Source organism: Grus americana, chromosome 24 (assembly GCF_028858705.1).
Source record: "Grus americana isolate bGruAme1 chromosome 24, bGruAme1.mat, whole genome shotgun sequence".
In the NCBI taxonomy this organism is placed as follows: domain Eukaryota; kingdom Metazoa; phylum Chordata; class Aves; order Gruiformes; family Gruidae; genus Grus; species Grus americana.
In genome coordinates this window covers 4013973-4035815 of record NC_072875.1, presented here as the reverse complement: position 1 = coordinate 4035815, position 21843 = coordinate 4013973, and the positions used below count along the sequence as shown (strand labels likewise).

At 44.1% G+C, this 21843-nt stretch overlaps 1 long non-coding RNA gene across 1 annotated transcript in view; it reads left to right on the top strand.

Annotated features, from left to right (window-relative positions):
- LOC129196090 (uncharacterized) overlaps positions 1-21843 on the top strand; it is a 41233-nt gene that overhangs the window by 3804 nt on the left and 15586 nt on the right. The window contains exon 2 of the long non-coding RNA XR_008574053.1: positions 249-305. This is a non-coding gene — a long non-coding RNA (uncharacterized LOC129196090). The remainder of the gene's footprint in view (positions 1-248; positions 306-21843) is intronic.

Here is a 21843-nt window from a genome sequence, read left to right as displayed (position 1 = left end):
GTTCAAGGAGCCATCCAAAGATGCAAAGGCCTTCAGAGCAGAAGCAGCAAAACACGGATGATTTCTGAGGAACGCTTTTCCTCGAGGTCTTGATTTTACTGTAATTTTTCCTCGAAGGCAGAGAGATGCTGCAGGTATTGCCACATGATTGCTACGTGTTTGAGACATAGGGCAGTGGCTGTAAGCGACAGAGAATCCTTTAGTGCAGCACAGGTACTAATGGTGAATTCCTCCATTTATTTTTACAGGTAACAGTGGAAGTGAGAACAGTTCTGTTTACGATATTGTTCACAGACTCCACAAATGTAAGTACAAATATAGTTCAAAACTGCACTATATTTCACCATAGGTGGAAGTGTGAGTCTGATGATCAAAGAAGAATACACATGTTAATGTTGTGTGGGTTTTTAAAAAAGCAAACAAACAAGGAGGCTGGGGGAAAGTTACATATTTGACATTCTCTTGCTGGCTTTGCACAAAATCAGGGTTCATTTGGATTTAGATCCTGCTGTATTTGGGCCAAAGTTGTCTCTGGAGAAGCCTGGGAGGGACAGAAGAGGAGAAAAGCTTTTAGCTCTGTCTATTGAGAAACCTCCTGGGTAGCAATTTCAAAAACTCCTCCGGGACTGAGGAGTCCAAGTCCTATTTTTAGAAGTATTGTGGGAGCTTAAATCAGGCTTTAAAGCTTTTAGGAACCTGAAAAAGCAGGTAGGAACCCTGTGGGATCTATGAAGTGTCTGAACAGGTTATGTGCCTCGCTCTGAGAGTTAATACTTAACTCACCATAGGGGCGTTAGTAAAAACCACTAGACTTCTGCATGAATCTTCATATATCCCATATCATTATAAATCTTATATCACCTCATTTCAGAGGAACTGCGATTCGTAAATACTGAAGCCTGACTTTAAGGTTCTCAGTGGATGTGATTTTGAATATATTATGATTGCTTTAAAATCACAAGCGAAAATAATGAATGCAACACATAGGAGTAGTGTCTGTTGGTGCCTCCTGGACTCGTTTCTGCATTCACCGAAGTTCAGGGAATGTTTTTGTCCGAGGCTTCAGTTTCTGCCACGTGAGAGGTTGGGGAGTGCTGCAAAATCTCAGCTGAAGTTCAGTGCAGATTCCGGTCTCTGTAAAAGTTTGTGGGAGTTGCAACCTGGGCCAGAATTCAGCATCTGGATCTCCTTCCCGGGCAGAGATGCAAACAAGCAGAATTTTCTGCATCGATATGCAAATTCTTCAAAGAAATGGGTGCCTTTCTGAATTGCCTCTGTGTTGCTGTTGGGGTTCAGGTGGTTGAAAAAATGAGCTTTGTGTTCACAAGGCAGCAGGGACTAGGGTTTCTCCAAAGTGCCTTTGTTTGGGTATATGTAAAGCTATCAATGCGTCATTCTTTCTGCTTCAGCTGTTAGAGACTCCCATCTTCTCTATTGATTTTACCCAGAATGCTTACTGCCCTTGAAGGTGTGACCTGTACCTCAGGCTAATTTATTTCTGTCATGGCTGCAGCATTTTTTAGAGGGCAGCGGGGGTAGGAGAGAGAACAATGAATTCAACATGGAATATAAATCCCAAGTCTGTAGCCTTCAGACATTCCAGTACATACCCCGCTCCGTTCTCCCATTTGGCATTCTGCACGGTCTTGGATTAAAAGGGAAAAAAAAAAAAAAAAAAAAAAAGGCATTTGTATAACTAATCAGGTGAGCCATTCTGGGGTAATGCCTTTGGTCACACGTACTGGCATGTATATTAAATTTTTGCCAAACCATTTACAGTGACGTCCTAGTTTATGAGCCTGAATCAAAAGTCTCACCTTGATGGCCTAGAAGTGTCTTGGATCTGAGCGCTGCTGCTTTCATCTATTGAAATTTGTGTTGTGGAATGTGAATGGACAAAGACTTTGCGCTGAATACTTGTTTTGGACCATAGTGGTGGGAGGGTGATGGATTTTTTTTTTTTTATTTTATTTTTTTCACATATTCTTTCCTGTGCAGTTTTTATAGACAGTAATGTGAAACTTAAATGATGTGTAAGCACAGAAGTTTAGACTCTACAAATACTGAGCTGGCCCTTTGCATTACTCTATTGAAATAAGTGGGTTTTGCTCTCATGGCCTGCCTGTGCAGCTGAAGTCTTTCCCTCCTGCCCCACGCGGTTCATCAGTAGCGTAGGATTTCTCTAGGAGAAGACACGTTGCTTCCAAGTTCCCCCACAGAAAGGCTGAGCATTGTGTGCTGCAGTGGGTTGTGGAGAACTTTGTTGGAGAAATTTGTTGGACTGGTACGGTGTCCCAGGGGTGCATGCAAGGACGGGGATAGATCGTGGGGTGTTTTATGGACCCTCTCCTCCCACCTTGCTTTGGTTTTTAATCAGTAGCCACCGAATCCTCTGAAATTGGAGGCACAAAGTGGTGAACCCTGGATCTCCAAGATGATGATGATGATGATATTGAATGATTTCCTCGACTGACTGACTGGCCTCTGGAATTCAGACCAAAGTTTGGTGTTCAAGTTTGAGTTCGTTGAGTTTCTCCAGCAGAGGAGAGGCAGCTTTAAGGAGCTATATCAAAACACGAGCTTCACATAAAGCAAAGTTACTGCCTTCCTTGGAAATTTAGGGCTCGTGCTTCAGAACGCTTGACCCAGGAGTACCTAGCCCAGGGTTACTGCTGTGGGTCAGGGCAGCGAGGCCAGCTGGGAAGGTCAAGCTTCAGAGGAATGCAGAGTGCTCTGGAGTTGAAGCGTATGAGATTTCCAGGTGATTTGCTGGGAGCCGCTGCCACAGAAAGCACTAAATTAGCCCGGGATAGCTGAGTTTAGTGAAACTTCAACCAGTCTGGCCCGAATTCAAAGTTTATAGTTAAATCTTGTTATTTGCCATGTGATTTGGGTTCCAAGTAGGTCCATGTCACACAGCCATAAATGTTTGTTTTTCCTTCCCCGAACGTTTTCTGCAGTCAATCCTTCAGAAGCATTTCTACGCCTACTGCTGTAGAGAGGAAAAGTGGAACGGGAGGTATCAATTCAGAGGAGAAATGTGAATAAAGAGAAGGTTTATGATTTGCGCAAGGGGCAGAGGGATGCTATGCTGTAGGAAATGAAACGGTCCATTGGTATAAGGTGTATCTTTTCGCACCTCCACTTTCTGCGTTGTGGCAAACGTATATATATGACCTCCGCCAATATATTGGTTATTACTCACGGAACAAAGCAGCCAGGGCTGGGTATTCAAGCATGTAGTCTCCTTGTATCTTGGCATCTTTGTGTTTATAGGTCTCACTCTTTTTACTTTGCCCCTAATGGCAATAAAGTAAAACAAGATCCGGTCTTTTCATAGCATTGCCACTCTCCTAAAACAGAGGGAGGGAGGAAAAGAAAGGCAGTTCCAGCACAGAAAAGACCCCGTGCTCCTGTAAATGGGTTCTCGGGCCTCCAAGGAAAACCTGAAAAGAGAGGGAGAAATACAAATGTCTCACTGAAACATGGTAGCAGCCACCCTTGTGATTTAGCACAATGCCTTGGGGCCTGATTTATCTCTCACTAGTAACAGATGCAGAGAGTAACTCCGGCTAGAACCCACTTCATCGGTTTTTCGGTAGCAAATCACTGGAGAAGAGTTGCCCAAAATGTTATTTCTCCAATGTTTCCACGAGGGTTGCATTTTTAATTGAAACGGGAAAATATTGGGTAGTTCACAGCTTGGGGGGAAACTTTTAAGATTTCAGTGTTTCTTCCGCACTTGTGCCACCACCATCAAAATGCTTTTGTGCTTCAGGTGTAAATCAACGTGTGCAGCTTTGTTACTGCTGTGTGCCTGTCCCTCCACGAAACTCATGTCTTGGCAGAGGTCTTCAGTTTTTACTGCAGAAGGTGGTGTGGGATAGGATGAAGGTTTCTGCTGTGTGGATAAGTTTGGCCTTCCGAGTCTCGGTTTCACCTTGGCATCATTATGGCCTTTCATTTCATTTGTATTTTCTCCCTGCCGTATGGGATGACACCCACTGGAGAGGTTTGGAAATTCGAAAAGAAAAATGTAATAACTAGATTGCCTTATACCCTCAATTGACTTTAACCCCTCATTGTGTTAAGTGCTGCGTGTACTGAGTAAGACTCCATGACCATGAAGACATGGTGGTCAGGAGGTGGAAAAAGTGATATGTTATTATTGTCAGTTTGCAGATGAAGAATTGTCCGGGGTGCCTGATCCATACTGTTTTGTTGCCGGTGGAGTGAGGAAGGGAAAATCGGATCTTAAGTGGGAAGGTGACTAGATTTTTGGGTTCGTTATGAACCTGTGATGGCCACCATCATTTTGGAGTCTTCTCTGAGGGTGGTAGCAGCAGTGCCTTCCTGAGGAGCTGCTTTACAGTAGGAATTCTTCTCCGTTGGTTTTAGAAACTCCTCAGAGCCATCAGCACTGAAAACACGTCTGAATCCAGTTCATGTTTGCTTCATGTCTGCTTGCTGTTCTAGAAGTCTTGTGATTTTTCATCCTTTACTGTCTGTCCTAGAAAGGTATTTGTGTGCCCAGTTTAACCCCAGAACCTCGTGTCAGTGATGGGAGATATGAATCCCAGGGCTAATGGCAGAAACAGAGAGTACTAGCACGGCAAAGAAATACTGCAGATAAGATGTATAAGGTATAGTGGGAGATTTTAGGAGCGAAAAGCATTCCAGTAATGCAACCGAGTAGTTATTATTTAATATCTTCTAAACCAAAAACATCAGTCAAATTTTCCAGCGTGCAAACGAAGGAAAAATACCTAAAGCTGGGTCCGAGAGAGATGCTTTGCAAAATAATTTTATATATGAGAAGGACTCTCATATGCTTCCCAGATGTACAATCCCATATGTCTGTTCTGTTAGGCTGATCATGGAATACATGCGTTTATAGCTCAGAGCAAAGGGAGAATTGATTTCTTTCTAGAGCGGTGTGGATATCGCTGCGTTCAAGATAATTAAACATTAGAACTGCAATACACGCGCACAGGTCCACCCTGGTGCTTTGGTGTGAGAGACTGTGGATGAAACTTTTGGGTGTAAGTGGTGCATATGTGAGAATGTGTTGCTTGTGATGCTAGACAGCTTAAGGTTTTCCTTTGTCGTATCCAACCCTGCAGGTACGTGTGCTAGTAACTAGACTCACAAGAGTAGTCCGAAAAGGCTACTTATTGCTTACATGCAGGAGCTGTGTGCATCTGAATCCCAGGAGATCCTGGCCTAAGTGTAGCATGTCTTGTATGTTCAGTATAATTGCTCCAGAGAGCTCACTGCTCAAACTGACAAGACAAAGGGAGTATTATTACACATTTAGATGTAAAAGAACTGTGGGCTTCTCTACACTGGAATAGTCAGAAGTTAATTTGTATTAAACTAATTATGCGTACATAAAATGCAACCGTATCCTGGGCTGCATCCCCAGCAGCATGAGCAGCAGGTCGAGGGAGGTGATCCTGCCCCTCTGCTCCTCTCTGGTGAGATCCCCCTGCAGTGCTGCGTCCAGCTCGGGGGTCCCCAGGACAAGGAGGACATGGAGCTGCTGGAGAGAGTCCAGAGGAGGCCACGGAGATGATGCGAGGGCTGGAGCACCTCTGCTATGGAGACAGGCTGAGAGAGTTGGGGTGGTTCAGCCTGCAGAAGAGAAGGCTGCGGGGAGATCTAATTGTGGCCTTCCAGTCCCTGAAGGGGCTCCAGGAAAGCTGGAGAGGGGCTGGTGACAAGGGCAGGGAGTGACAGGCCAAGGGGAATGGCCTGAAGCTGCAGGAGGGGAGATGGAGATGAGATGTGAGGCAGAAATCCTTCCCTGTGAGGGTGCTGAGGCCCTGGCACAGGGTGCCCAGAGAAGCTGTGGCTGCCCCTGGCTCCCTGGCAGTGTTCAAGGCCAGGTTGGATGGGGCTTTGGGCAACCTGGGCTAGTGGAGGGTGTCCCTGCCCGTGGCAGGGGGGTTGGAACAGGATGGGCTTTGAGGTCCCTTCCAACCCAAACCATTCCATGATTCTATGAAAATGCATTAGTTAAAGTGCACCGAACCCCTTTGTGGTCACTCTTGTTTATGGTGAAAGTGATTTCTTTTCATTTAAACTTGATTCACTTCCAAAGTAAATTTAGTGAAACCTACTCAAAGCCAGTTTGTGAAGTAAAAAAAGACTATACAGGGATTTTAAATGGTGCTCAACTAACTTACCTCAAAAATGAATACGGTTTAATTTTTTTGAGTGCTCTGGTGTAGACAAACCATCTGGCACAAAAACGTTACGTGCCTTGTCCAAAGTCTGCTTTTGATTTTATCATTCGCCTCTTGTAGTATTTGGATTTTCTGCCTTTAATACTGAGTACAGGATAATGTGCTAATTTCAGCTTTCATAAAATAAAAAAAGGCGTGATTTGTTGCAGAGAACATCTTTGAGAATATTAACCCCAAAGGTATCAATATCTGAATTCGAGTAATTTTAGACTAATTTTAAAGGTGTACTTGCTTTTGAAAGTTCGGGTTTGTAAATGCTGAAGATTATTCAGTACCCTGGAGGGAGTGATGGATATTGAATTCCAGTCAGTGTCATAACTTGAAATCTAATCTCTGTAAAATCGAGCTCATGGCTTAGCGCTGAATTATTCTGTACGTAGAGGGAAAACAGCTTGGCTGAGCAATATCCATGGTTACGATGCAGTTCAGTTAGGTGTGGGTTTGAACCTGTCCAACTCCAGCTGAAACTCCCAAACGTGAGCATGCACAGGGAACCGAGTCCGGAGCATTTGGAAGCTCAGGCTAGAAGTAAAAAAAATGGAGCACATTACACGGCTTAATGTGTAAACAAACTCTGTTCCACGCGGTATTCAGGCTTTGGGCCACAGAAAGCAGGTAAGCTGTAGCCCCTTCCCATTAACACATACCATGAGCTTCAGAGGCAGCACGGACCCCTTGGACCTGAGCTACCAGGCGGCAGTACGGACCGAAGGCACGTAGGACGTGGCGATGAGTGTTCCTTGGCTGCAATTAAATCACAGAAATGTGTGAGTCTGTGTAATGGATATCGAAAGTTTTGCTATTACTATTTAGAAAAGGAGGTATTTGACAGACCTGTGATGGGTGGAATCTATATAATTTTATATAGATTGGGACCAAGAAAAACAGAAGTCTGCTGGGTTTCATTTCCACTTGTGTCGCTGGCTTTCTCTGGAAGCTTGAGGGGCAAGTAATTTAAGAGCTCTGTGTGTCTCAGTTTCTTCACCTGTCAGTCGGGGGAATTACTTCACAGGGGGATTGGAAGTATCATTATAATGATACTTGCAATATGCTTTCATATGCTAGGTAGAAGAGTGGGAGCGTTAACATGTACAAGAGAAAAAGAAAAAAGTAGGTTAGCTTGTCTGAGCTTGTCATGCTTCTACTGTGTCAGCAAACTCAGGGAGACAAGAGAAAGGAGAGAAAGAAAGATCAAAAGAATACATTAAATTAAAAAGTAAACAGAGAAAGTTAAACTTAAAGTGGCAAGTAAGGCGTTGCATAGGACCTATTCTGCGCTTAGCTGCGTTAACCTCGCTTTTCCATCCGATGCCAAGCTCTTTGTCATCAACAACACACCACCAAAAATCACAAGGCGATCCCTGTGTCTACCATGTGGTCTTGAGCTCATGTCAGCTCTGGTGAGCTGGCCAAGCTGAGGTTGCTCTGCATGTAACAAAGGCCTTTAGAGGAGAGTGGAGGATTTTTCCCTGGTGATGGAGAACGCAGAGCTCCCTCTCCCTGGACTGGTGTGGGACCTGGTACAGCTGAGATGCTTGGAGAGCTTCCCTTCACTTTCAGTAGGACTACCCGTATTTGTTGTGTGCGGCACGTTAGGATGTGATGTGCAGCTGCTCCGTCTTGCAGCAGTGATGGCGGCAATAAGGTGAGGATCATTACACCGAGTCCTTGCAGTGGTGAGTAGCACGTGCTGAGGGAACGACGGTGTAAAAGCGGGGTTCGTATGCCCCCCCAACAAGCTCCTAGCAATCCGTACTTTAGAGACTCCCTAAAGCACAGGCTGCATCTGGCGTGATGTGTGAGGCTAATGTTGAACTTCATATATTCTTAGTTCCGTCACAGGCGTGAGGGAGTTAATTTACCTGTCTGCGCTTGCAGTGGTACTTCTCTGAAAGCCGCTGCAGTGACACAAAGCAGCAGCAGCATTGGGAAACGGCTTTCAGAGTCTGCATTTTTTTTTTTTCCTCCCTCTTTGTTGCGGTGGGGGAGCAAAAAGTCCCTGTGCGGGATAGCTGTTTCCTCTGAGCTTTGTCAACACGGTCACACTAGGTTAGGCTTCTGCACAAATGTTTCCCTCGGCTTCAAAGTCCGTGTGTAAAGAAGGCACAGCTCGGTAACGTGGTACTGTTGTGCATCATGGTGCGGTAGCTCGGGAAGCGGTGCTGTCTCCCGTTGGGCGACAGGTCGGGCAGATTGATTTGCTGCCTTCCCCGTTTGTGTTCTTAACAATACAGGTTCGTTTTTGGAAGTGGTGAATGTGCGTTGCAGTCCTTCAGGGTTGCTGCTGTTTGGCATCTTTTGACAAACAGGATGCTGAAGTGCTCTCTCAGCTGTTCGGACACAAGGAAGAGATGCAATATTTCCTTTTTTCTGTCCTTTCCTTACCGCCTTTTGTTTTGAAGGCGCGCTCTCTCGGGTAGCTAAGATGACCAGACATAGTTTTGAACTGTGGTTATATTCCGCTTTGTTTAATCTGTTCCGTCTGATCATGAAATAGGCCACGGAGTCTTCATATGCAGCTCTATAATACGGCAAATTTTCCATATAAAGTAGACAGAAGAACAAAAAGCACGTGGGGGAAAATTCTTGACAGTCAATATAAGAAGGGTTAGTTATATTTTTACAGAATTATAGGTCAAACACTAGGCTGCCGAAAGCAATCATACCAGCTGTAATCTTCTTTAACTGTATCCAGTCAGAAGAGATGAAAAATTGTTTTTCTGCCTTGAAGAATAGAAATATCTTTTTCCATAACCACTTTGACCTGTTTTACTGTAACAGATTCTGGATCCACTCAGCTAAATCATCGTGAGCAGAATTTGATGGAAACAAATTGGACTATAAAGCTTATCCTAAAACTCTGCCTTTTGCACCTTCAGCAGCTGGGTAGTTTTTGAAGAAAAAGTGCTCAATTTGCATCCTAAGCCTCCTCAGACTGCATTATCTGTGGCAAAGCTGGACTACTTGGAACCACGGGCCGTGCGGTATAATCTTATTTTTACACACGGTCAGACTGTTTTACTGTGTGTCATCTGAAATGCACCCTTCCTTTTTTAAAACCACAAGTAACCACAAGCTTCCGCTAAAGTGCCGGAGAACAGAAAGTTTTCAAACGGACTGATGAGTAAATAAAAGAGCGGCAGGAATGTAGCAGAAACCTCTTGGAAAACAAAGGGGAAGATGGCATCTGTCAGAGATTTTGTTAACGTAAATGCCTATTCCCCAGCCAACTGAACTGAAAAACACCTATGCTGAGGTACCACAACCCAAATGCCCGAAAGCCAGCCACTTTAAATGTGGAGGGCAGGATTTGGAGCACGTACTTCTCAAAGATGTTAGGAACAGAGCACGGAAAGCGCTATTTGCTTTGCGATCTGCAAAATCTTGCAGTGCGGGGGAGAGGAGGCCAGCAAGAAACATCAAGCTTCCTTATAGCACTTTGTGTCACTGTCAGAAAAATGGGGTATGGAAAGGTAGGCAACTCTGTATTTCTGTTTTAAGGCAAGTTGAGCCACTTGTATGTGTAGTAGCAAGAACGTCTTGGACGTATTTTAGCAGATTTTTGTAGCAGTGGTGTTGAGGATCTGGATAAGGTCTGTAGAGAGATATGGTAATGAAGTAATGAGATCTCCTTCATCTTTCAAAACTTGCCGTCTGCAAAAGGAGGTTATTTCACCCAAGAAAACTTTTTAGAAGGCATGGAGCTTCAGAGTCATCCAAGTGCCTGAGGATTTTGCATACTATCTCTCTAGATTAGAGCCACAGGACCTGATCAAGTTGACTGTCACCACAGACACCAATGAAATAGGGAGGTTAGCTTGTACAAATGCTCTCTTGCTGGTATAGCTTTTCATCTTCTTGCCCAGTACAATGGTCTTTCCACTTCTTGAGTAATAGCAGGGTAAATCTTAACCAGCTATTTGTCAGAAGTTGTGGAGACTGTGTTAAAATAGTTCACCAAGGGCTGTCAGCAAGTATTAGAGCCGGCTTTAACGAAAAAGAAAATGATGTGCCACTCTTGTGCATTAGAAGCACTAAGAGACATATTAAAAATTATGTCTGCCCAAGTAGCTCGATACTTTTTGATAGAAACCTGACTTGCACACAGTTTTAATTGCTGCCTTCGTGGTGAGACTAAAGAAAGAAAACTTGTAAGATTCTGGCGTATTTGCGGAGTAGAGTAACCCAGAACTAACGCAGGGTTCCTCAGCAGGGTAAGCAAAATTCAGTGTTGCCATCTCAAGGGCTTCTAGCTGCTCTAACCGCGGGGAAGGGACAAAGCATGGATGGGGACTTGGAAAAAGGTGCGGTCTGAGGCTATTTACTCTTGCTGCCCCAATTTTTCTGTCCATTCTGCATATTAGACTTTTATTTCTGATACTCCTGCAGGTTGTTTCTTATGTAGTAATACAATAAAAATAGCTCTGTTTCAATGCACTTTGGGTGTACTAACAGCACTACTTAACTCGAGAGCGACGAAGAACCAATGCAGCTGTGCTGCTCTTGTTCAGAGGCTGGCTTGCTTGCTGCTAGCTAAGGTGCTATTCCTGGTTGTACTGTACGGACACGTGTGATGTTGTATAACAGAGCTCGTGTTAGTCCCCTTTACTTTTGTCCTAGTCATCGTAAATAACGGTTTTAAAAGGGGAACTTGAGAAGAAGGTTATCCTGAGAAAAGGGCTCTAGGGAGATAAAGGTGACATATCACTTGATACAAAACAGATGATTAATGGTGAGGTTTGTAACTCCTGCTTTGAAATGTTAGCATTTAATGCAAATGTGAGCTGTATCAGAGAAGATAATAATTTGGCTTTTAATTCAGAACTGCATATGGCAAGTCAGTAGCATCTACTGTATAAAAGAAAATTGGAGTTACTGAGACACCCTCCCAGCGTCTTTATTTTATGAATGCATTCATTATAGTGTGCTTAGTTGGTTGATTGTTAGTGATGCCATAAAGTAGAGGCTATCTCTGGTGTTTACAGACTTCTGCTTGTTTTCATGGTTCCCTGATTATGCTGTATATCTGCTTACCCTTCATGCCATCTTGCGAGGATGTCAGACCATCGTCAGTTGAACAGCCTGGTTCTTGTTCCTCTTCAAAGACTTTTTTTCTCTTCCGTGCTTTTGTGCAAACCAAAGAGCAGCCACTTTCCATTTTACTAGTGGTACCTAAACTGTAAGGAAGGCTGGCCAGTAGCCAATTCATTTAAGTCTCTAGAATAATAGTTTGCTCTCTAATGAATAGTCTGGCTTTAAATCTCTCCATTCAATTGTGGTGGCACTCCTGAAGTTGACAGGTACTTATAAGACACTGAGGAAAGGTCATTTGTTGGGTGTTAGTTTCATTGATTTGTCCAGAGAACCTTCTAGTCATTCCTCTCCACTCTTTGAAGGCAAAAAAAGAGACAAAAAATACCCAGGCAGAAAATTCATTAATTTTCTCATATTTGCTTCAGAAGTCACAAACAATCCATTCTAGGTAAGCAGTTTCCTTCTTTTCTGCCTATAAGTCTGGGTCTGTCCAATATTAATTGTATTGGCGGCCCATTATTTGTATTGGTAGCGCAGCAGCTGAATTTGGGGCTCTGTCAGGTCGGTTTTGCAAGTGTATCCACGAGTCACTTTCTGGCCCTAAGAGATTGTAATGTCAGTGGTCCTGAGAGGAAGAAGAAAATAAGGAGGGATGGATTGCTTTTCTGTTGTGCATATGGGGAAAGATTTGATGATTTGCCCAAGCTCACACAGGGAGCCTGTGGCAGAGTCGGTAACAGAACAAAATACCTCAAGAGCTAAGACAGGGTCGTAACTGTAGGACTATCCTGATGCCTTCACGCTGGCTCTTTTGTATGTATCCTAGAGACATACTTTATCTAGAAGTATGTTGCTTGATAACACTGTCTCCATGGATTTGCTTGTGAGTACATAATTTTATATTTTTATGTCTCTGCCAAATGTAACGGAATTCAGCTTCACAGATAGCATCATCTTATTCTGAGCAGGGAAACCGAGGCACAGAGCAAGAGGAGGACTTGCCATGGACATCAGATATATGCGCTAATCTTGGACTGGAATCTGGGTGCTCTTCAGGCCTGGCTTGCACTGAGCTGGAGCAATGCTGCTGTTACTAGATTTATTGCTTACTTCATCCTTCTTCCCCTCTGCCAATAAATCAAATTCTACCATTTTCTTCCTGGAGCTGGAACTTAATGAACTTAAAAGCAATCTGAGGAAGGAGTCCCGTAATACAAAAACTGGCTGTACTAATGCTCTGTTCCATTTACAAAAGAAAACCAAGAGCAGTGGCAAATTTATTTTTACTGTAACTTTAATTTACTTTAGATTGCAGCCACACCCAGGAGTTGCCAGTCATATATTTCGAGAACTGGCTTCTTGATGCCCAGCAGAATAAAGCCTTAAAGTGACTTGGACATTTCTTAAGCCATGCTGGTAGGGAATGGCTCCTGTCTGCTAGCAGTGGACAAGAATGGGCTTAAATCACAGAGTTTTGGACCCAAGTCTGAATTTTTCTTTGTAAACATTTTGTACAGGGCAAGGGGAGGAAGGAGGTTAAAACTGAGTAAATCAGTGAAAGCACATTTCTGGTGGCCATTTCTAGCTAGTTGGCTTGTGTCCTTTGGAAAAAAAGGAGGATGGAAAGGAGTGTGAAGTGGTTGGAGGAGAAAAACATGATCAGTGTTTGTGCAGGAACCTCCAAGCACGCTCTAAGGGAAGAGTAGCAACCTGCTTGTGAATGCGGAGCTCCAACTTCTGCTCACAAGTCACTGGAGTTGCTCGTGCAAAGCTGAACGCGCATGCATACTGTTGGAAATGTGGCTTTAAAACAAGGGCCTTCAGCATTAAAAATGCAAGGCTTCTGCTTAAAAATGCAGATCCTTTATCAGAGCTGGTCACCATAGCGGAGTCACAGAGCTCTGCGGATCGCCCTTTGCAAGGGAGAGGATGGCGGTACAGAAGAAGACATGGACGTCAGCGTAGGAGAAAGGGGACAAGGTGTTTAGATGTTGTAGGGTGCAAGCTAAGGCTAAGTTAAGAGGGAGTAGGAAGCTACCAGAATAGAGGTGTGCCTGGACCTGCAGGTGAGGCCGGGAAGTTTGAACCTGAAGAATAACGCAGGAGAAAGTCAGTGAAGCAGGGAGTGCTGTGGTCAGAGCGGACCGTGAAATGAACGGGAACGTTTCCCACTGTAGATAAGAGGAGAGCATGCCCGAGGTGAAGAGTTCTCAGCCCAGGGAAGTTATTAAGTGTCTGAATTCCTGGCGGCTGGCCTGAGGACATTGTTAAGAGAGGAATGAAGTCAAGCGTGGACCCCCACTATGACTTGGCTGAATGATATTTAATATTTAAGCCTTTTAAAGTGGAGAGAACTGCATAGGAGCACCTCTTAAAGAGGAAGGAACACAATCCCTATTGATGAACTGTGCACGTTCTCCATGATTTTTGTTCAAAATGATACTAGCAAATTAGCTTACTCTGAAAAGAAGCTTTGGAGAATTGATGCTTTCCAGTTGATTCACAAGTCAACTCCTACTTTACTTTTACTCCTTCTCTCTCTCTTTTTTACCCAGTATTTTTTTACTTTTCGCTTTGGTTTGATTGCAGCCGGGTATGTCAGAGTGAGCAGCTCTCAGGTAGTGCATCATGGAGCTGATAAAAGGCAAAATAATATCTGGGTTTTGTTTTGTTTTTTTCTGTAGCAGTTTTACTTCCTAGAGGACAAAGCATTCAGTGTTATCCCTGTTTGATAGAGGGAAGTGAAGGACTGGAGAAAGGAAGTGACTTGTCACCCAGCAGAACGGTAGTGTGGACAAAAACAGAACCAAGGTCTCCTCTTGGTGGAGAGAAATGGGTCAGACTGCAGCATTTTCTCCGGGGTACAGAATGGAAAGTCTATTTTGGAAATTGGTCATTTTAGAAATCAGACTGTACCGGAAACTGAAGGTTATTTTGTAAGGAAACAAAGCCCTGGTCCAAAGATGACTGAAGTCACTGGAATTCTTTCCATGGGAGCAAATCTTTATTTAACAGTGGTTGGCAACAGGCGAGATAACACTCGGTGAACTGTGTCCCGCCTCAGTCCTCAGGTTCTGCAGTAAATACTGCTCTTCACTTGGAGCATGGTCAGCTGTTAGATTTCCGTAGAGAAAATGGTCAGTTGACTTCTGTTTGAAGGAGGAGGGAAGAAGAAACGGAGGTGGGGGTAAATTGCAGCAGCAGGCAGCACAGGAGTGAAAGAAAGAGGAAACAGAGCGTATTTACTTCTCACCTGCTACAAATTATCCTGCAGCACAATGGCAGCAGAACGCAGCGAGGAGGAGGAGGAGGAGGAGGAGGAGGAGGAGGAGTGGTGGGACAGGCGGTGGTGCAGCCAGCGTGCCGGGAACAAAAGGCTTTTCTATCTCGAAACACCGTGCACCAAGGTGGAAGCTCCGCGCTCGCATCGCAGCTCTGCGTTTCTCAGGGCTTTGGTTTCATCAGACGGACCCATGCGATGGAAGGGTTCGGAAAGGCTGGCTCACAAGCCTGGGAGATCTTTTTGCTCCCTAATGACACTCAGGCCGTGTCCTGCTATTGCTGGTCAGCGTTTTGCTTGCAGGCTAATGTTACAGTTGTACCAGAACTCGTTCCATATTGGCGTTTGATCCTGGGAGAACGGGAAAAATCTGGTCAATACGGTTCTCATTAGCCAAAAAAGCTGTAACATGCTGGAGTCATTAGTAGTTTGTTGATTGAGTTAACCGTGCAAGGCGGGCTGCAATTGATCATCTGAATTCTCATTAAATATGCTGCAGTCTAGGAGAGTTTGTTATGAAACTGTTTGGAGGACAGGAGGAATCTTGGTTTCAGCCAAGAGCACCAGTTTCAAAATATCTTTTGGCTTAAAGCTCAAGCTGTATCATTAATATCAGAGACGGGACTGAGGTGTAACGTAAAAATAATCTTTCAGAAAAGTGTTACTATGCAGGGTCTTGTTTCAGCTCAACACGGGGAGAGAGACTGGGGCTGAAACTCGAATCCAAATCTAAACTTTTTTCGTGCTGCAAGAGGCAAGGGAAGTGGTGAGGGTCTGTGGCTAGAGGATTTCCATTTGGAACTGTCTAGTAGGTATTTGAAGGAAGGAAGCATTGCTGTGCTTCATTTAAAGATAATGAGGTATAGTAAACCCTAACCAAAAGTCAAATTCACTTCATTTTTGCGTTGCTCATAAGATAGTCAATAAGTTAAAAAGATATATGTAGAGAGAGGTGATATAATTTCACTTTCAAGAAATGGGTGAATGGGAGTTGCTGAAGAGTGTTACCTTGAAAATATATCACGATCACTTTAAACCTTGTCTATGTCTTTCAGCTTTTGAAATGCTGAAGATCACATCTTGAGGGAATTTGTTAGAGCCTTTGAAGTATTTTTATGTTAGGCCCCTATGGCAGAAGATTGTACAGATCAAGAAAGTACCGAGTAGATTTATTCACAGAAAATGCATTTAAATTACCCAGCTATACGGGCACACATTCTTCATTTATAGCCTGGTGTCTGGTCTCTGAAATCCTCCCAAGAATTGAGGTCATAGAATTTGAAAATGAGCTTCTGTACACCATACTTCTGGCCTTTCAGATGTAATGTAGTCTGTACTGTGTGGTAAATTGGACTGAATTCAGAGAAGAGCAACAAAAACGATTAAGGGAGTAGAGGAACTGACTTACATGGAAAGATTAAAGGCGTTACAAATTTGTGGCTTGGTGAAGCAAAGACTACTGCAAGTCATTGGAAGTTTCTGGAGAGAGGAATGCAGCTTCAAAATCCCCAGTCTTGTCTAAACCTGTTTTTGTTTGTATGTTTGTTTTAAAGCAAAATCGTTTAGAGCGATATCCTCATCTGGTGTAACTTACCGCAGTCCCAGTGAAAACAATGGAGCTAAGGGATCTGTGCCAAATTATACTGTCTAAAAATGTGGCCCTTGCGCTTTTTTAAAACTGACAACGGCAGGAGTGGAAGCAGTAGTTTAGGGAGACGACTGGTGTTTTAACTCCTGCAAGTTAATTCCTGGTATATTCAGAATAGAGAGTGGTTAAACGCAGAAGATATTTGGACGTCTTCCTTCTGTAGTGCCTCTGCCTTTGCTGATGCCTGTTCTGGGGCAAGAGTGCTAACGAGCAGAGCTGGTACCAGAAAACGTAAAATTTTTTACTGAATATTGGCGAAAGGATGGACCGAAAGGACACTTCCGTTACCTTTTTCTTCACCTGCTCTTGCAGAAATACGGAGAGCTTTTAAGCCGGTAAGGTCTAACGTAGTCCCAGAAGACGGAGGGACGTTGCCATGAGAAGTACTGAGAAGCTTCAGGTGTAATCCCCTACCGAATGTACATGACGTGCCTCCTTCTGTGAACCATTTGCACAGAGGAGCAGGAGTAGGGTACCGCAGCTCGCATCTTCAGCCTTAGAAACCCTTAGTTCCGTCCTCGCCGAGCTGATCAAGATGGTGGCCACTCTGCAGACACAAGGAATGAATTGTTCCCGATGGTCCACAGGGATTGAATTACAGTGAGACTGAGCAATTAAAAACGTGGGCTGACTCTTAGGAAAATTAAGTGTGAAGCGCATTGTACTGCAAAATAGTCTCAGAAGGGAAGTGATGGAGGCCCTCTTGCTTGGGATGTGGTACTTTTCTTAAGGATGGAGTGTTAATTGAAGCATTACGGCCAAATTTTAACCGAGAAGTTAATTTCTGGCTCCCTTGCATGCTCCTTGTTCCAGCTGGGTAGGGAGTAACTCTGTCCCAGGGCTGAAGCGCGGCGTGGCTTGGCTGTGCACGGAGTTCGGAAGCTGCCACCTTTACAGAAGTGATTGCTTTTACGAGATAGATGGGTGAAGCTGCCCAAAGAGCAGAGGAAGGAGATGGCAGCACGGTAGCTTCTGGATGGAAGTTGCTACAGATAGCGGTTTCCATTGTAATTCATGTGTGATCTTCACTGAGGGATGCAAGCGGCCAAACTTCTAAAACATAATTAGGACTAATTTTCAGGCTTGCCAGTTGCACCGAAAAAGGAAAAGCGCTCGAAGGGCCTATGGAGATTGTGCTGCCCTGTTGCCTTCATCCTGATTTCTCTGGGTCAGGAGTGGGGCACGGTGACCTGCCAGATACCTCATCATCCCTGTGCTATCCAGCTCAATGGATGAATAGAAAAAAGAAGAAAACATAGCCATCCTGAAATGAGTGTTTGGAAAATGGGGATTTTGAGTGTGTGAATGAGATGAACAGTCAGACAGGAATACCGAATGTGGACCGAAGATGCCAGGGGAATTGTTTCCATAGAAACACAACCATGGAGGCTCACATGGCTCTCCCATCTCAGACTTACAAATTCGTATGATTATCTTAATGGTCAACATAATGGATTGAAAAGAGGTAGGTGATTAGTAAAATTTGATCCGAGTTTGTTGCAGATGTAGGGAGCATTGTGCTGAAGTCTCTGTCTGATTGCAACTTAGAATGGCTCATATGCTGAGCGCGTCTCTCTCTGATTTGCTGCAGTAAATCAGGATTAACTCCTGAGCAGTGAATGGTATCCTACTGGTGTCAAACAAAGGGAATCAGACCTAGTTTCTTTTAATTAACTTGAAGAATAAAGGTCTACATTTGTTTCTTGATGCATTGTTCTTTCACCTTTGTCGTCCAGTCCTTTTGCATGGCTGCAGACATAATCTTTTGCATGTAAATCAATACCACTCAGAAATGCCTCAGGAAATATTGTTCTGAAATGTACTCAATGGAAGCACATGCCTTTCCGTGCTAGAATTTATGAGGGGCCCTGGGAGTCTGTTTTCTTCATTTGTTCATGGAAATATTTCTCCTCGGAAAATCCAAGATGTTTAGGACTAATTTATTTTGCTCCAGCCCCTTCAAAGAAGCTAACACCTGAAAGTGGTGGTTTTGCATTGTATTGGTAGGCTTTTGAGCGCCGTATGGATGATGCCATGTTTAAGTGAGTGAGCTTCAGTAACGTTAACAGAGGGCATTTAACTTTCATTTTTATGAAATGAGGCTGTTCTAGGCTTTTATGGGTGACATTTCTAGGTTAGGTGCATGATCTGTCTTCTGGTGTGCATGGTGATTCCAGCTGAGGTTTTTGTGTGGAACTGTTGACCAGTCCTGCACAGGCACAAGCAGCGTGGGTCGCTGCGATGCTTCAGGAGAGCTGATAAGATGGTACTTTTGATGCACTGGGAATCAAGGATGAGAAACATCCTGTGGGAATGCTGAGTATCAGGGGTTTCTCGCCCAGTAACCGAAACGTTATCTTGATAGCTCCCACAAACCCCCAAATGCAACACCCACGTAGGAGTCCAATTTCATGTGGGAGAAGAGGCCAAACCGTATATCTAGGTCTGAGCAACCCCAAAAGAAACCCTGAGGCTTTAAACCATAGCGCAGATGTGTGGCTTGGGCTCCTCTCTGCAAAAGCCCGTGGTGGCCTGGCCATCTCCTGTGATTCTGTAGTTTAAGCTGGGCTGAGCTGACTTGGTCTGTCTGATTTTTAAAGTGGCCAAAACTTCACAAGCCACAGGCTTCACCTTTAATGATAGTCATTTGTGCTCTTTTTAGAAGGGACTCTGTGTGGAGGGGGAGAGAAGAGCAGGAATTGGAGACGAGACAATTTTGTACGTGATTTTCAGTAACTGATGTTTGCGAGCAACTGTCCCATTATCCAAGATGGCAATGGCTCTACAGCCAGAAAAATATGTGGTGTTATCTTTCTGGGTGCATGTGGGGGAAAAGCAAAATGAAAGCTAAAATTATGGGAAAAATGGATCTCATCTTTCCTCCTGGTTTCCCCAAACTCTCAGAATTGTCAAAAAAAGTTGCTGAAGACCCTCAAAGCCTTAAGACTAGCCCAGCTCCAGGCTGGTCTCTAGATAAGTGTGCATAATGCTCCTGCAGCATCAAGAGGAAAACATCCGAGGTTTGGAAGGGGTCAGCCAGAAATGACATAGCTGCAAATACAAAAGGAAATCAAAGAGCTGCAGGGTTCCACCCAGGAGAGAGGAGAGCACGAGAGGCAGCCGGGGCAGCCAGCACCGAAATGAGATTAACAGGAAGAGACGCCCAGAGAGAAGCATTTTTCCCTCTCAAACTTCATGTGTACGAATTCAGTGCTAACCTTGACCCATGCTTTCGATTGCCGTGTTTTGAAATGCCCTGCCTTGAACTAATTAGTGAGACTGCTCTTCCAGCGTTCCTAAGTTACGTGGTTTTGTGGTGAATTGAGTAATGTTTGGTATTTTTCTTAAGGACCTGGATTGTAGAGTGACAGGAGTGTGTCAGTAGCGTTGAGGCTTCCTAATCTCAGTTGGACCCTCTGAATGATACTAAAATTAAAATAACAACACCATTTATAAAGGAAAGTGGAAGCATTTCTGCATTTCCACACATGAAACCTGTACAGCGTTGTCACGCAGACGACACGTTAATTCCTTGATGGCGTTCCTTCGTTTCTCCCATACTGTGAGTTTCTTTTCCATACTGTAGTCTTCTGGGACTCTCCTCTCTGCTGAGATCAGGGTAGCGTTTACAAGAGCACGTAAACGACTTGGACTTCCAAGTCCTATTTTAAACAAACAAAAAAAGTGCTTAAGGGCCAGAATTTGAAAGGTGTTCAGTTGATAATGACAGGGATAGGTTGAAAATGAGATAAAAGCAAACAACAAAGGAAAGACTTGGTGTCTAGCGTCTCTTGAAATAAACAGTAATTTAGTGTTTCAGTGTTGCAGGAGATTCAGTGAGGTTCCTAGCACTGTCTTTAGGACCCCAAATGCCTTTAAACTGCTGGCAACTTGTAAACCTATGTAAGCATTCCCATCTTTTTTCTGTTTTCTCCCTTAAGCTTTAATGCAGAGGTAGTCAGCTTGCCTAACTCCACGTGTACGTCGAAACATCCCACGTCAGGAGTGCTGTGCTGCGGGCTACGCTGGTTGCGCAGGCAGCGCTGCGTGGTACAGGCACCTTGAGCTTCTGTTAGCCCGTACTTGGCAGAAGGATGCCCAGCAATCCTGCCTCTGGTGCTGTCATTTGTTGGGGACACGTTATGGGTTGAGGAGGGGAGCGTGTCCTGCCCTGCGTGCGTGCGGTGTGTGGGTTGGGAGGTGGTGGGACCACTAAGTAGCCTTTCGTGATTTCGCAAAACAAGGAGAGAAAAGACGCAGCCTCTACCCAAACCCTATCTCTGAGCAAACATCCACTCTATCGTGAACGCTGCTGGTAAGTAGAAAGTTGTTAGTTTGCTGAAGGTTTTTTTCCCCCGTCAATTAGTGAGGAGTGTAGTTTGGACCAACTTTGTCAAGCTTTTAATCTGGGGAAACTTTTTGTTGCTGAACTGCCTCTGCATACGAAATGTAATCGGTTGCCAGCTCACACTTCCCTGACCCATTTCCAAAGCTATTTCATTTGATTGTGTTGGGTGATCTTTCTGAAATTATTTCTTGATTTTTATCTGAAATCCATTGATAATGGTTATTTAAGCTCTTTCTGTGCTATCTGGTTGTTTTAATTTCAGGGAGTACATTCAGGAGTTTAAGTATGTATTAGTTATCATATTGATGGATCAGCCAAGCAAGGAACATTTGGAAATTCACATATTCCTTTTCATTGACCTATGATATTTGAAAGATAAGCCTCTTGCATGCCATTAGCAGTTTGAACATCTATAAACATTTCTCAGTATGTTTAGATTTTGTTTTGGAATAGTTTGAGTATGTACATGTAGATTTTTCCTTTAATCCATCCAAGAATATTAATTGCCCATTTGGTTTGCTGTTTGCCATTTATTTAATACTTTTCCTTTAAAGTAGTATTGGTTCAGTTTGTGCTGAATCAAGTACACTGGTGAAAGCCGGTAAGATCTAGTGCACTGAAAACTAGCCTGAAAACCGAGAACTATTGTGGTCTGTGACTGACACAGGCATGATTTATATCCTGGGTCAAAATACGCACCTCTGCATCTCACTCCACCCAACTGTAGCACTTCCCCCTCATGAATGTAAGATTTAAATAGTATTGGTGCAGTATGATATTAAAATTGTAGTGCTTGCATTTTATTAACGGCAGAGCTTGCTGCATTTCAGATTTTGTGTAGGTTCTCACATGTGTGGATTATTATTCACAGCTTTGTGCTGCTGAGCAGTTAAATTGCTTGTCATAATTGGGCTCCAACGCATTTGAAAAGTCTTCAAAGGGGTAGTGATCGCCTTCTGTCGCTGGCCCATGTTCACCTCAGATTTGAGCTAATCATCCCGGATTCATCTCTGGGATCGTGCAGCGGAGGCACAGAGGCTGTCCTGGGAATCCCGCGCGTGGCCGTGCGGCTGGGTGACAAACCCTTTGGGCTTCCGTTAGACGAAGTGGGACCATCTGTTGCAAGTTGCTTTGACTCATTAGCATCCCTTACATCTGTGCCAGGTCTTACCCTGTTGAGTCTGGATGCACGATCAACCTTTCAAGTATTTGTGGAGGACAGATAACGGTTGGAAGGGTTGTGCTCTGATGTGATGGGTGTTCCGCTAAAGACCTTCAGCAAGGT